Below are 13,848 nucleotides of genomic sequence, written 5' to 3'. Positions count from 1 at the left end.
AGGTAGAGAGTTCTCTTTTTTCCTCTTCTCTGGAAGATAATGTAGAACAATGTTCCACACACTTATCCTTAAGACTATTTTAAACTGAAAAACACATTGTTACTCCTTTTCCCCTTTCCTGTTCCATCTTCTCCATTTTAACTCCAAGCACACCCATGTTAAAAACATTCATAATTACTGAAGAAGCCACATGACTTGCACATTCTTTCCTAGTTTCCCATAGTTACGCCAGACATTTTGGTCTTTTGGGGTGAGGGGTTTGGATTTTTTTTTAATTTTGCTTGTTTTTTAATTTTTGTTTTCCCTTTATGTCTATTTAGACCATGAACTCTAAGATCAAGAGCTGTCTCTTCCTACATGGTTATGCAGCATCTAGTATTTTGTGGAGGCCATAAAAACAATAACTTGTTATATTATTGTTGGTCTTCCCTAAAGAGTAGTCATGAATACATCCTGAGGGGAAATGCATCTCACTGTGTAGCTCTACCCTATATAAGACCTATCAAGGGTAAAATCCTGGTTCAAAAAACTAGTGGACAAATAGCTGTTACCACGGAGACCTATCAGCACTCTCCTTAAGAAACTCACTGATGTGTAAAACTAAACGCTAACAGGAAGCTTTTTTATCTGAGAGCAGAGATACAAAGTCATCAGAAAATGACATATATTCTAAAAACCAGAAGAAGCTAAACGAGTTCCTTACTGAACTGAGAGCTGCAGGAAATTTACTCCTAGTGAGTATGAGTTACAAGACAATCAAGCATTCTTGCTTCTGTTTTAATCCTCCCTAAAATTAGGGGTTTATTTTAGGTTGAGAACTAAATTGCAAGTCCAGACTTTCTCCCTCCTTGGTGCAGTCATCACATTAACTAGGGTAGCAAAATGCTGTTTTCTACTTAAACTACAAAGCTGATACATTATCTAGCAACTTTCAGTCTCGAGCTAATTACTAGCAGAGGAACACAGTTCTATCATTACATTTTGCAGTAGACAGTCCAATTCTTCTGGTAGTGGTAGAAAATGATTTACCGTATAGCAAAATTATTTTCCACTGAAACCATAGACAAGCACATTTCTAACTTCTAAGTGTTACTATAATAAATTCAAGTTAATGAGTTACTCAGATGTCAATTATCAGTCATTCTAACTACAAGTAGTCATTACTGATGACTTGTTATCCATAGAATGGCTGATAATTGATGTCTCAAGAACTCATGACACCAACACAGTATAGAATTACTAAAAATCAATTAAAGCAACATACCACTATACCACACAAAACTTCAAAAGGCTTTCTACTCAACATAATGATCCTCAAACAAACAAACAAAAAATTACTAACAACATCCTCTCCCAGTTCTTATATCACTTCTCATTAGTTGATATCAAAGATCTTTACAAAGGACAGTATCATTATGCCAAAAAAATCCAAGTTTTATCTTCATTCTTTCCACTACTGCCTTGGAAAGCTTTATTACTCTGTTTTAATATTTATTTCCCAATATACAGCAGTACAGTAATTCCTCATTTAACACTATAGATATATTTCAGAAAATGATTGTGTTAAGAGAAAACGTGTTATGCAGGGTCAATTTTCCCATTGAAAATAATGGAAAAAGTGGGGGGTGCGTTTCCAGCAGTGGTGTCTGTTGGGACCGGGACATAAGGTTGGGAGAGAAAGCGGTCCGGGTTACAGCAGGGCGGGGAGGTGTTTGGCTCTTGGGAAGGGAAGGGGAAGAGAGGGATGGGGTATTGGGAGTATGCTCCTGTGACGGGTCTGCCAGGACCCACTCTGCGTCCAGCAAGGGGGGGGGGGGGAGTCGCCGGAGAACGGCACAGTGAGCGGCAAACCCGCCGACGCTTTGCAGGGAGGCGGGGGAAGCCCTGTGCAACTGCCAGCGACGGGCTGGCTGGGGAAACCCAGCCGCCGGCCTGCAAGCGGGGGTGAAGGAGAGGGGGCAAGGCGTCTGGTGAGGGGGAGGCAGCAGGGAATGGCACGGCAAGTGGCGAACTCTCCGCCGCTTTGCAGGGAGGCGGGGGAATCCCTGCGCAGCCACCACCAACAGGCTGGCTGGGGAAATGGTGTTATTTCGGGGACGGTCGTGTAATTCAAAAAACGTTCCCTAAAAAAAATCATGCTATTGCGAAAACATGTTAAGCGGGCACATGTTAAATGAGGAATTACTGTAACTCATAATGTGTCCATCAGTTCCTTTTCCATCACTGATGGTAGAAAACTTTCCATAAAATATTGCTGCTGCCACATCAATATTCACTTCAGTTCTTTTGTGTAGCAATTTTTCACTGGGTTAACTTAAGATTTTATTTCTTTCCTTTTCTGCCTTTCAGACAAATCCTCTTCCCTTCCCCATGTCAACTAATTGAGCTGAGAAAACAGAACTATTATAAAAAAAATTGAAATAAAAAGATTTGCATTTGCAAATGTTAATTGTTCTTTCTTCAATTTCTCCCACCACTGAACAAGACATAGAGGAAGAAGCATACATTTTAAAGATTCTTCCTCCCCTCCTGAAAGGTGGGTGTAGGGTTGAAAAGTAAATACACTTATTCTTCCACCAACCATTTATTTATACAAAATTTGCCCAATATCAAAATAGTCTGTCAAAAATGTTTTTGACAAAACATTAAAATTTTTGAATAGCTCCAACTTGTGCTTTTGAAAAATAATTTCAAAAAAGCATTCTAGAAACATTTCAGAATCATAACACATCCCAACTCTATTGCTATTGAATTTGAGTATTGTGTTGCAATGATAATACTTTTATATGAATAAATAAATAATTTAGGCATAAAATGATAAATCAATCGTACTTGTTTACTTTATTTGTTTGGGAAAGATATTGTTCTTCCCCTTTTGTTAGACATACAAAACATCAGCTTTATTTGAATTTAAAAAAAATGAACATACTTCCAGGTTACTACCCCGAACTTCTCAAATGTAATGATCTGACTTCAAGTTAAAATATCAGCAGATCTGTGAAGAGGGTGAAACTCCTCCAATCTCCTCTGAGCCCCAATACCATGACAGGAAATTCCCATTTAGAAATGAAAGGCCTGTCCCAGAAAAGTCAGGATCATGAAGCCATTTGCCTACATTTTCAAGAGTGAGTAGTGATTTGGGGCACCTCAAGTTTTTAACAGCTTAAGGGAACCTGATTTTAAGAAGTATTGAATAACTAAACTGCCCACAGAAAATCAGGTTCTAATATGTTTCAGACTGGACACCCAAAAACACTGGCACCTAAAATCACCCACCATATTTTAAGGTTTAAGCCTTTATATTATTAGTGCATATCCATTCTATAAGTATAATCATGTTCTGTAATAGTTTTGTTATAATAATCCAAATTGGTTAAAATAAATGTTTTAATCATATCCACATAACAGCTTTGTTGTTAAAACACAACCACCTGTCAGTTAAGTTTTTGCATCTACACCAGACAAGCTGCCCAATCATGTTTGTATCAATATAATTCTGGGAAAATCTGGGTAGCTTTTCAATAGTACCCAGAGGAGAGTGCGCCCAGAAAGTATGGGCATTCCCCAGGTTACATGGATCCGACTTACATCGGATCCCTACTTACAAACGGTGTGAGGCAACCCCGCACTAGCTGCTTCCCCCCAGCAGACCAGGGAGACGCGAAGCTAGCGCCCCCCCCCCCCCCCCCCCCAGCAGGCCAGGGAGACGCAGAGTGGCTTTTCTCAGCAGACACCTCAGCTTGAGAATAAAGGACTGAGGGAAGTGAGGTGTGGGAGAATAAAACTGAGCTCTGGAGAAATGTTTGGCTAGAGTTTCCCCTACAATATGTACCAGTTCCGACTTTCATACAAATTCAACTTAAGAACAAACCTACAGTCCCTATCTTGTACGTAACCCGGGGACTGCCTGTATACACAAAGCTGTAAATTCTGGGCTGTCTGGTTGTACCGAGAGCTGGTAGACAGAAGGATCAACCAAACCAGTCATTTAGGCAGGGGGAGTGGATTCTGTCTGTATAATAAATAGGGTTTTGAACCGGACAGTCCAGTATTTGAGCTTTCTGTTTGGGAAACAAATTGAGAAAATATAAATGAGAAAATATAAATGTCCGGTATTTTCTAAATAAGATGTAATGTAGATTATGAAGTAATGTCAAGTGTGTCCGGTATTTTTGTTGAAACCATCTGGCAACCGTAATAATAAAGCAACAGTGCTACCAATGGACCACAGTAATACAACTGTGCTACAAAGTAGGCTGCTGGCAAGGAAGCAACAGTAGTAGTGGCCAGGGTTACGTGTGTGTGTGTGTGTGTGTGTGTGTGTGTGTGTGTGTGTGTGTGTGTGTGTGTGTGTGTGTGTGTGTGTGTGTGTGTAATAATAAAGCAACAGTGCTACCAATGGACCACAGTAATACAACTGTGCTACAAAGTAGGCTGCTGGCAAGGAAGCAACAGTAGTAGTGGCCAGGGTTACGTGTGTGTGTGTGTGTGTGTGTGTGTGTGTGTGTGTGTGTGTGTGTGTGTGTGTGTGTGTGTGTGTGTGTGTGTGTGTGTGTGTGTGTGTGTGTGTGTGTGTGTGTGTGTGTGTGTGTAACGGCAAACTCATTTAAAATTGTAGTGAGAACAGGACTTTTACAACTTTTAGGCCTAGTCCACACAGTAACGTTTAACCATTTGTACTCAGTGGGATGGTTTGCTCAGGCTGTGCCTTCTGATAGCAGAGAAGGCGACCATTTTTTTTTTTTAAGTAACCATGGCAGCTACCAGCATTTCTCCTCACCAAGAGGCCCACAGTAAAATAGGGTTAACTTTTTCTTTATTTTGCAAAGATAAAAGGACCCCTGAACTGTGTCTGTGTAACCAAGTGAGCCAGTCCCTCTTCCTTTCCACTTTATGGACAGTAAAACACCTCCGAGTGCATTGCCCCATATGGTGCAACTCTGTGCTGCTGAGGATTAGCCAATTTCCCAGAAGGCACTGAAACAGTAATGCAACATGGTAGGATAGAGCTATACAAACATGGTTATGATGGCAGTCTAGAGAAGATGAGGCTGATAGGGAGAATGATACTAGTCTTCAAACATATAAAAGATTGCCATAAAGAGGACAGTGATCAATTGTTCTCAATGTACATTTAGGGTAGGATGAGCGGTAATTAAATTAATTTGCAGCAAGGGAGATTTAGATTGGGTATTAGGAAAAGCTTCCTAGTTATAAGGATAATTAAAAACTGGAAAAGGTTATCTAGGCAGGTTGTGGAATCTCATTACTCAAGGTTCTTAATAACAGGTTAGACAAACACATATCAGATAGGTAATCTTAATTCTGTCTCACTGCTGTGGACTTGACTAGATGATATCATTACCTCTCTTCGAGATGTATAATTGTAAAAGCTGCTACATGTTCATAAATTAAACTATTTGTAAATTAAGCTGAGTATGCTTTCATTGTAGTTTCTCTTAAAAGGGCCTATTACCCACAATTTTTTAACTAGAAGCATAGTCACCTTAACTAGTCACAATTAACTTTGAATTGTGATCAATAAGCTACCATCACAACCATCTTCCTGAATCCATATCTACCATCATAAATTTCTAAGTGCACTGTGGGAGAAGGAAGCTGATAAGGAAGAAAAAAGATAAAGGAAAGAACAAAACAGAGATCTGAAGGATAGGAGAGGAAGGGAAATGAGAAGATTTAAAAAAAAGGAGCAGAAAAAGGAATATGAACAATAAAATTACCTTACAGGAAAATGAGGCTAAAAAACAACTTTATAGAGAAAGGAAAAAGAAAAAAACCCACATCTGGTCTCCATTTTCAAAATACACATCTTACATTAAATGATCAAAGACAGCAAAATATACATTTATAACAATATTATCACAGAAGTATGATCAGTGTTTTTAAAGTAATCTATTCTGGCTGCTTCTGTAGATGAAGTTGCAATCCTCAATTTGTAATATAGTATTTTCCACAAAGAATTATGATATGATCTATATAGTAGGATTACTTTCAGGGAGGTATAAGATTTGCATACATGCCACTTTATGCTAACTAACCTAAATTGGCAACAAAAAAATCTCCTTATGTTTCATGGAAATGTTTAACTAGCTCTTTATTAACTGAAGCAAGTAATGTAAAAGGCAAGCAGAGTTTATTCTGAAGAGATGCTTTTTAGATTTCTCTGCAGTATCGGAAGATCTTTGAAGTTATTTTGGCAAGTACTGCAGGACCTAACTAGTTTCCCTCCTCTTAGAGCTCATCAGCTGCAGGCAATGGACTAATTAGGGTGTCAAGCACATTGTCTACCTAAGGAAACTGTAGATCAACAGAGAGGCTTCTGCATTTGCAGTTCTGAAAATAATTTCTTCTTAATGGTGGAATAATATGTATAATCAATGAAGGAAGGCAGCTAATGAAATTACTCTTATGGTCTAAGTAGGAAATGTGTATGCTTTTTGGCATTTACAATTCTACATTCAATCTCTCACTGTATCATGACATCTGAATTATGTTGACCATATGTGTGGAGCCCTGTGTGGATACAAAATTGGTATCTGCATCTGCAAAAATGATCCGCCAACATCCACATCCATGGATGGTACCACCTATGGACACAAAGTGGATATCTGCAAATACAAAATTTGTATCTACGTCCACATCCATATTCATATCTGCAAAAGCGAGTCGTGGATATACACATCCACCTGTATCCTCTACATCTCATGAGAGTACCCTTGAGCTATTATAAAAAATTTAATAATATATTTTCCCATTTCTGTGGAATAGTTTTTAAATTAACCATGCTGCTTTTGGCAGGAGAGGAGGAATCAGAGGCCAAGGTTTCAAATAAGGACCTGATCTTTAATCTGAAATAAGATCCAAATGAAATAGGCAGAGAACTGCAGTTCAATTAATATGACTAGAAAAGCAGAAGATGAACATTTGTAGCTTATCTCAGAAATACAAAGTAAACATATACAATGTGTCTGATCTTGATTACCTGATGAAGACAATGCAAAGAAGGAAGAACCTGAGGGAAGTGCTAACTCTAAAGGAAAAAGTATCCATCACCGAGTGGATAATTTTCTACCCTTCAATGAGACAGAAAACAGAACTGTCCATTGTGGTAACTATAGTATCACCACTGAAGGGGCAGTTTTGGTTATAGATTCTTTCCTTAATTGATCTCCTTGCCTGTTTCTCAAGTCATCTGCAAATAAATTATCATCCTTCACAAGATGATGGGTGGCCAGAAAACATGTTTTAGCTGCCACTCTCAGATTTATGATCTCCCAGCATTACATCTGGATCTGAGCTCCTTTCCTTTATTTTGTCCCTTCTTCACATCAGGCTAGGGAATTGAACCGTACCTCACACATCACATAGACGTACCCTAGCCCTTGGACCAGTGACTAGGGTTCTCCCATGGGATGTGGAAGATCCAGGTTCAATTATCTACTCTGCCTGATGTAGAGAAAGGATTTAAACAGGGGTATAGCTCCCATTTCATAGGAGAGCTCCCCAATTACAGGGCTATGGCATATTCTGGAGAAAGTCTCTGAATCTCTCCTGTTGAGGCACTTTCACTTTATATAGCAGTGGTGCGCAACATGTGGCCCACATGCAATGTTACCAGATTCCATTCATTTTTGCTTGCATATTTTTTTTCCTACCAGTATTACTAAACTGACACACATGTAAAACAAGGGCATGTCAAGTGAGGTGTATACTGATTGCACAGGACATTGACTGTGAAAGCTGCGCGCTCCCTCTGCATCCAATCAAAGTGCTGCTACGCTTCAATCAGCATGCCCCACAAATTCTAGTTACCCAAGTGCTGTTAGCATAACTATCCTTTCCTGGGAGACCGTCTTGGTTATGACAATCCTGCGGCCCACCGAGATGAAAAAGGACCACTCATGTAGCCCACTCATTAGTCTAGGTTGCCCTTCACCGGTTAAACAACCATTGGACATGAGACAGAGAGAATGACTCTACATCTTGGTAATTAGAAGAATCACCTTCAAAGTCCCTGCTTCAATAGCCAGTGAATCAAAACACCATTGACCAGCTCTAGAAATAAAGGACCTCAGAGAGAAGAATACCGATCTCTTAGGGTATATCTACGCTAGCCCCTTAGTTCGAATTAACAGTTAAACCTCATGGAAAGGTTTCTCTCGGAATTGCGCTTCTCTGCCACGTGTAGACGGGGGCAGTTATTCCGGGCTAGTCAGTTTCCAAAATGGCAACCAGCCAGGAACATGCTAATGAAATGCGGGATATTTAAATCCTGTGCTTCATTTGCAATTTCGGTCACCCTCATTAGCCTCCCTAGTTCGAACTAGGTGGCTAGTGTATATGTACCCTTAGATTCAATACATTCATGTCCAGTCTGATTTCTAGGGACATTCAAAGGCCAAGGAACAGTTGCATACTTTAGGGCATGGATGGGGAAACTCTGGCCGACAGGCTAGATCTGGCTCACCACTTAATTTCCATCTGCCCATGACAAATCTCCACACGGCAGGCCAGAAACTCTAGTATGTTCTTGTGACTCCTAGGTGCAAAGGAACTCAGGGGAGCTCAGCTCCGTATGTGGCTCCTGCCCCCAACACCGGCTCGGCAGCTCCCTTTAGCTGGGAACTGCGGACAATAGGATGACACCTATAATTGACTTTTACTGGGGGTCGGTCCCTGGAGAGAAAAAATGGTTCCCTGCTCCTGCTTTGGGGTATGTTAAACATTTCATGAGCCTTTTCCTCTACTAATTAAATCTAAAACTTTTAAGGACCCAAAAGCTCTTTAAATTGTTAATCTGAATACAATATTGAAACTACAATGATGGATATATCAAAATTTGGGGGACAACCTAAGGAAACTCTGAAGGCTCATCATGCTCTTGCTCTTTTTTACCATTAATATCAGCATTTGACAGCATATACTAATCATACCAGCTAGAGACAATGACAATTCCCTTTGCTGGTGAAATAGGGGTAAATTATGTATTTCCCCATGGAAAGTGAAGTGGATCACTTTTCTCTAAGGGCCTTTTTGGGGTAGAAGAAAGCAAGTAAGGGGAAACTAGGATTCTCCTTATTGTCACTTTACCCATTTGACCAAAAGCCACCTGGGCTTAGGGATAAGTGAAGCCCACACAGAAATTCATTTAAGAATTGAATTGAAAGGAGGTCTGGAACCAGAAAAGAAAAATATCTAACATCTCTCTATCAGATAACTGCCAGAGTCAACATCAGATTCCATTCCAGATGAAGCAGAAGTCAATTCAGAAAAGCTCTCAAACCCTCTTATGTGGACATAACATACTCCCTATAAAAGAAGAATGAAGTGCAGTGATATGGGAAACCAGATTTCTTGGAGCCAGAAGAGATACTTCGCTAACTCTTAAGAAGTGGCAGTGAAAGTTGCTGCTAGAACCAAAGGAACAACTGTGCCAATACAGGGAGGCCAGCATAACAGCAACTGTTTGATCTCCTAATCCTGTGCTAGAGAGTCATGCTAAGCTACAGCCTTCAGACCCAATAATATACTGTCCTGGACTTATGGGATTCTTAGATGGTAGTCCAAGTAAGGTGTCCTAGAGAAATTGACTGATATCTCTATTTTTAAAACTTCTGACAGTTCATGATTTCTCAATATACAAGAAGTAAACTTGTGGACCAATCCCTAAGACATAGAATACCTTAGGTTAAAAGAGTCCTCAGATCAGGCAAATTTCTTGGGGAATATCAAACTGACCAAGACTTGAAACCGAAAGATAGATTCACAATACCAGCAATGCTTTACCACCACCCACCATGAGAAAAAACCCTAAGTCAAAACTCCTTTTTACATTTGGCCTATGGAGCAAAACTGGCAGAAACCCACCATTACACTTCAATGATTGCCACTAGCTTTACACAACAGGCTTGCTGGGTTGTAAAGAGTATTTTTACATTACAGGGGCCACCATTTGAAATCACACTTCCTTTTCAGGCTTGACCATGTCAGCCTTTGGAGACGAGTTTGAGTTTTCCAGGATCAGAACTCACAGTCAACGTATTTATATATTAAGGCTAACAGAGCTAGTCATAACTTGGAGTTACAAATACAAGCAATCAAATTGACTAACAAATTGGGCTGTTTAGTGTCCTGATAATTCAGACGCAGTATGGAGCTGAGGATGGTAGCAGTACCAAATGGCACCTTGCAATTGCACAAGCTGTTAATAATTCTAATGAATACCCATTTGCTCAAAAATCCCAGGTCTACTAAATACACTACTCTACAAACTAAAACTAGCAGAGAAAACAAGAAAATCTTGAGCCAATGTTCTGTTGAGAATGATGGATACAGAGGAACTGAGGACATTCGGGGACATAATGACATGTGTTCTTACAATGAACATTTGGATACAGGTGAAGGCATGTGCATTGCCCTAGGGATTACCACTTTCAGATGCTTCAATGCTCACAGTAACATTAACATATTAAAATTGTGAGCATGCAGAAGAGATCAGATGAGAAACAAAAATGTCAGGCTGCATTCGTCACAGGAAATTATTAGCAATATTCCCAGATTTCTCAGCCATTGACTAAAGCAAGAGTCCATGATCTAAAACAAAAAACTACCAATACAGTAACTCTGATACTGCTATTCACTGAATGTAAAAAGGTATGTTTGAGACATATTTTCCCCATACAGAGCACAGCATTTGAAGCACATGCTCTTTTGCTGCTTTTTAAAAGGTTTTAATTAATGTAGGAAACATGAAAAAGCTACACAAAATGAACTAAGATGTTGCAAAATTAAAATAAATAAAAATACCTTTTAACTGTCCCAGGAGCACCAGGAGGAGTGCCCAATATTGTTCTGTGCAAAAAATAATTTTTAAAGTGAATGTGAGGAACAGAAACTAAAAACTAAGGAACATTTCCACTTACATTTATCTAAGATGGCTGCTGCTATTACTACTAGAGTCATATTATTATTGGTCAATGTCTATAAGAGACGGTGAACTAAATTAAGAGAAACTTCAGTCAAGACTTATTAAAAGTGAGCTGCATATAGCAAGAAAAAAACAAACTGGAGTTTTTAATGTGTAGGGGAAAGCATTATTTGCAGTGTATAAGACTGACATTTGTAGTGTATAAAGGAAAGCTACAGTACTGGTCCATCATAAAAAGTGACGTCACATAGGCAATTATACTCTCTCAGCCTATTATTTTGAGCATTATATCCTACACTGTCACTCTCAGCATGGTAAACCTCAACTCTACACATGTTAATAAAAACTGATATGCAGTTCCCCCCTCCCTTACTTGTTTTTTTACCTACCTTTTTGGAAGGAGATGAACAGGACAGTAGAGAGCTGGAAGAAGTGAAGGAAGAAAAATAAGAGCTATAAATAGGAATAAAAAGGATGAAAGGAAGACAAGAGAGAACCGAAAAGGAGAGAAGAGAAAAGGGACAAAAAAAAGAGTTGAAAAACCCCTAATGAAAGAAAGTGTACTTCAACTCCATTTTAAAAATATCAGATACCATTGTTAAATTTTTAAATGTACTGATATGTTACTTGAATACAATAATAAATATTTAGTAATTACATTTGCTTTACATATTAAAGTAGTCAACAAAAAAATTATATAAACCCACAATTACAAAATTCAAGAAATGGGATGGAAATATACCATTCAAGACTTACATAGAATTCATACACATTTAAAAGGAAACTAATCCAGTAACATTTACTGAGGGAACAGTGTCTACAATAAACACTGTGAAAATTGTCACTTTGGTGACACAACGACTCTCTTGTGACACCAACTTCTAGAAAATTGCCTCTTTAGCAACATCATTTCATGTGCTTCCCTCTGATTTCTTCTCTACACATGCTTAGTCTTTTGTGGCCTTACCTCACTCTTCACATTTATTTGTGGGAGCTTGAAAGGAAACTCAGATTCAGTTCTCCCCTTAGCCTCAAGTCTCTGCTGATTGCTAAAAACACTAGTGCAGCTCATCTGACTATATGCAAAAGGTATCTTATGAATGTTCTTGGTGTTATGTAATAACAAGCTATGAAAATTTGAAAATAGGGCATTAATTGCATTTCAGGTCCTTCTATTTAAGTTACCTAGCTCTTATTTGATGTGTGTTTAAGTACATAGTATGTGTGGGTTTGTATATATAACACCCCAGGAAAGGAAACTGGGAGTAGGAGTGATGAAATGAAAAGTCAGTGCTAGAAAATTCTCATTTGTCTTTGAAGTAAAGAAAGATCATCAACACATACATGTATAAAACAGAGATATACTGGTACATGCCAAGTTACATACATTCATCATATGTCTCATGAATTCTGTTCCAGATCACACAATGATTTTGGATTTGACCAGACATTCATCAACTGTTTTGTTGCTCTTCCATCTGATTTCACATACAAAACCACGATGAGGAAATACCTCCAAACAATAATAGTGTACCTTCTTCCAGAAGATCAAACAATTTGTAGAACATTTTGCCCCTGACTTTTGCAAAGCTTCCTTATATTTTGTACAACCCCAAAATAAATTTTCACAATATAAAAATATATAAAATAAATAAAATCTAATCCATTAGAACTAGTAGATGTAATTTTAGATATGAATTACTTATTACAGGATGTCCAACAAAAGGTGACAAAAATCAGTAATTACTGAAGATCCTTCATGCCAGATTCTTCATTTCAATCCACAACATATTATCATTAGTCCATTATTTTTAATCACCTATTATTTAAACTTTGGCATATTTGCTCTTTTCCAGCCTGCCCAATTGGTCTCCCCTTTCAACATTTAAGAACTGGTTCTCTCTCCTCTTTATTTATAAGCTGTTAGTTAGAAGGTGTGCAGATAATCAAAAGGAATATTTTCTGTCCAACTGAAGAGAGATCAACCTAGAATAAAATGGAGGAATCATTTTGTATAATTCCAGCCCAAAACAGTGCAGAAAAAGAGAAATGGGCAAAGTAAACACTCTCAGTAACAACAGGGGTGTTCTGTTACCATTTTATTGTTACTTTTAAATTTCTTACCTTTCCTCTCCCATTCTCCGTCAACACATATTGGCCAATCTCCTACAGAGATGTAGAGATGCAGAGAAGAAAAGGAAAGACACCAACAGATGTGGAGAGCATAGTATAAAACAGCAGCAGAAGAGACAGGGATGCTTAAAACAAAGGCTCTTATTGAAGAGAAGTCAAACTACGATAATCCCACCTCAGTAAAGAAGTGGAGAAAAAATATTTTTTCCCTTAACATTTCTTTGATAACAAAAATGAAACAAAGTTGTTTGATTTAATAAGGTCTTCTGCAGAATGGGCAAAGCATTATGTTTGTTCTATAACGGGAAAAAAAGGAAAGAAAAGAGATTGTACAAGATTCTGCAAAGTTATTTATGAAAGATATAAACCTAATTTATGTAGGACTGCATAGTTTTGGGAGGTGGACTTGTATTTTAATTTAGAAACCAGACGGAGGAAAAAAGATAATCCTTGCATGTGCTTCTTCCAAAAGGAAAGGTAAGTAGTAGCTTTCTCAAATGTTCAGGTGTTGAATAGCACAAATACTAAATACAAAAACTGAAAGTAACATCACTTCTTAGCTTAAGGATAGAACTCTGAACACTAAAAAGGCTTTAAAATGACTGTATGTCAACAGTAGGATTGCTGTTACTTAAATCACTGAAAAACTTCATACTGTAGAATACCTCTGAAAAGGTTTCTTTTTCTATAATCTTTTTAAAATAAATGCCCATCTTTTGATATTGAAGTATTTCTTATAAAAGAAATGCTTGTTTACTCTGAACAAG

The 13,848-nt window shown here is 38.3% G+C and overlaps 1 protein-coding gene across 7 annotated transcripts in view; it reads right to left on the bottom strand.

The window, feature by feature from the left end:
- Positions 1-13,848, bottom strand: part of LOC102462793 (TGF-beta receptor type-1) — a 232,374-nt gene that overhangs the window by 56,934 nt on the left and 161,592 nt on the right. The window contains exons 1-2 of one of the 7 annotated variants that reach the window (XM_006113040.5): positions 11,338-11,377; positions 10,828-10,872 (exon numbers count right to left, since the gene is read on the bottom strand). The exons of 5 other annotated variants lie outside the window; for them this stretch is intronic. The gene's annotated coding sequence lies outside the window, so the exon portion shown is untranslated. Of the gene's footprint in view, positions 1-10,827; positions 10,873-11,337; positions 11,378-13,848 lie in introns of those variants that run through there. One more of the 7 variants, XM_075921583.2, reaches the window with a different exon arrangement.

Source organism: Pelodiscus sinensis, chromosome 2 (genome assembly GCF_052426305.1).
Source record: "Pelodiscus sinensis isolate ZL-2025 chromosome 2, ASM5242630v1, whole genome shotgun sequence".
Taxonomy (NCBI): domain Eukaryota; kingdom Metazoa; phylum Chordata; order Testudines; family Trionychidae; genus Pelodiscus; species Pelodiscus sinensis.
The sequence above is the reverse complement of the archived record's forward strand: the minus strand, read 5'-3'. Positions and strand labels throughout refer to the sequence as shown.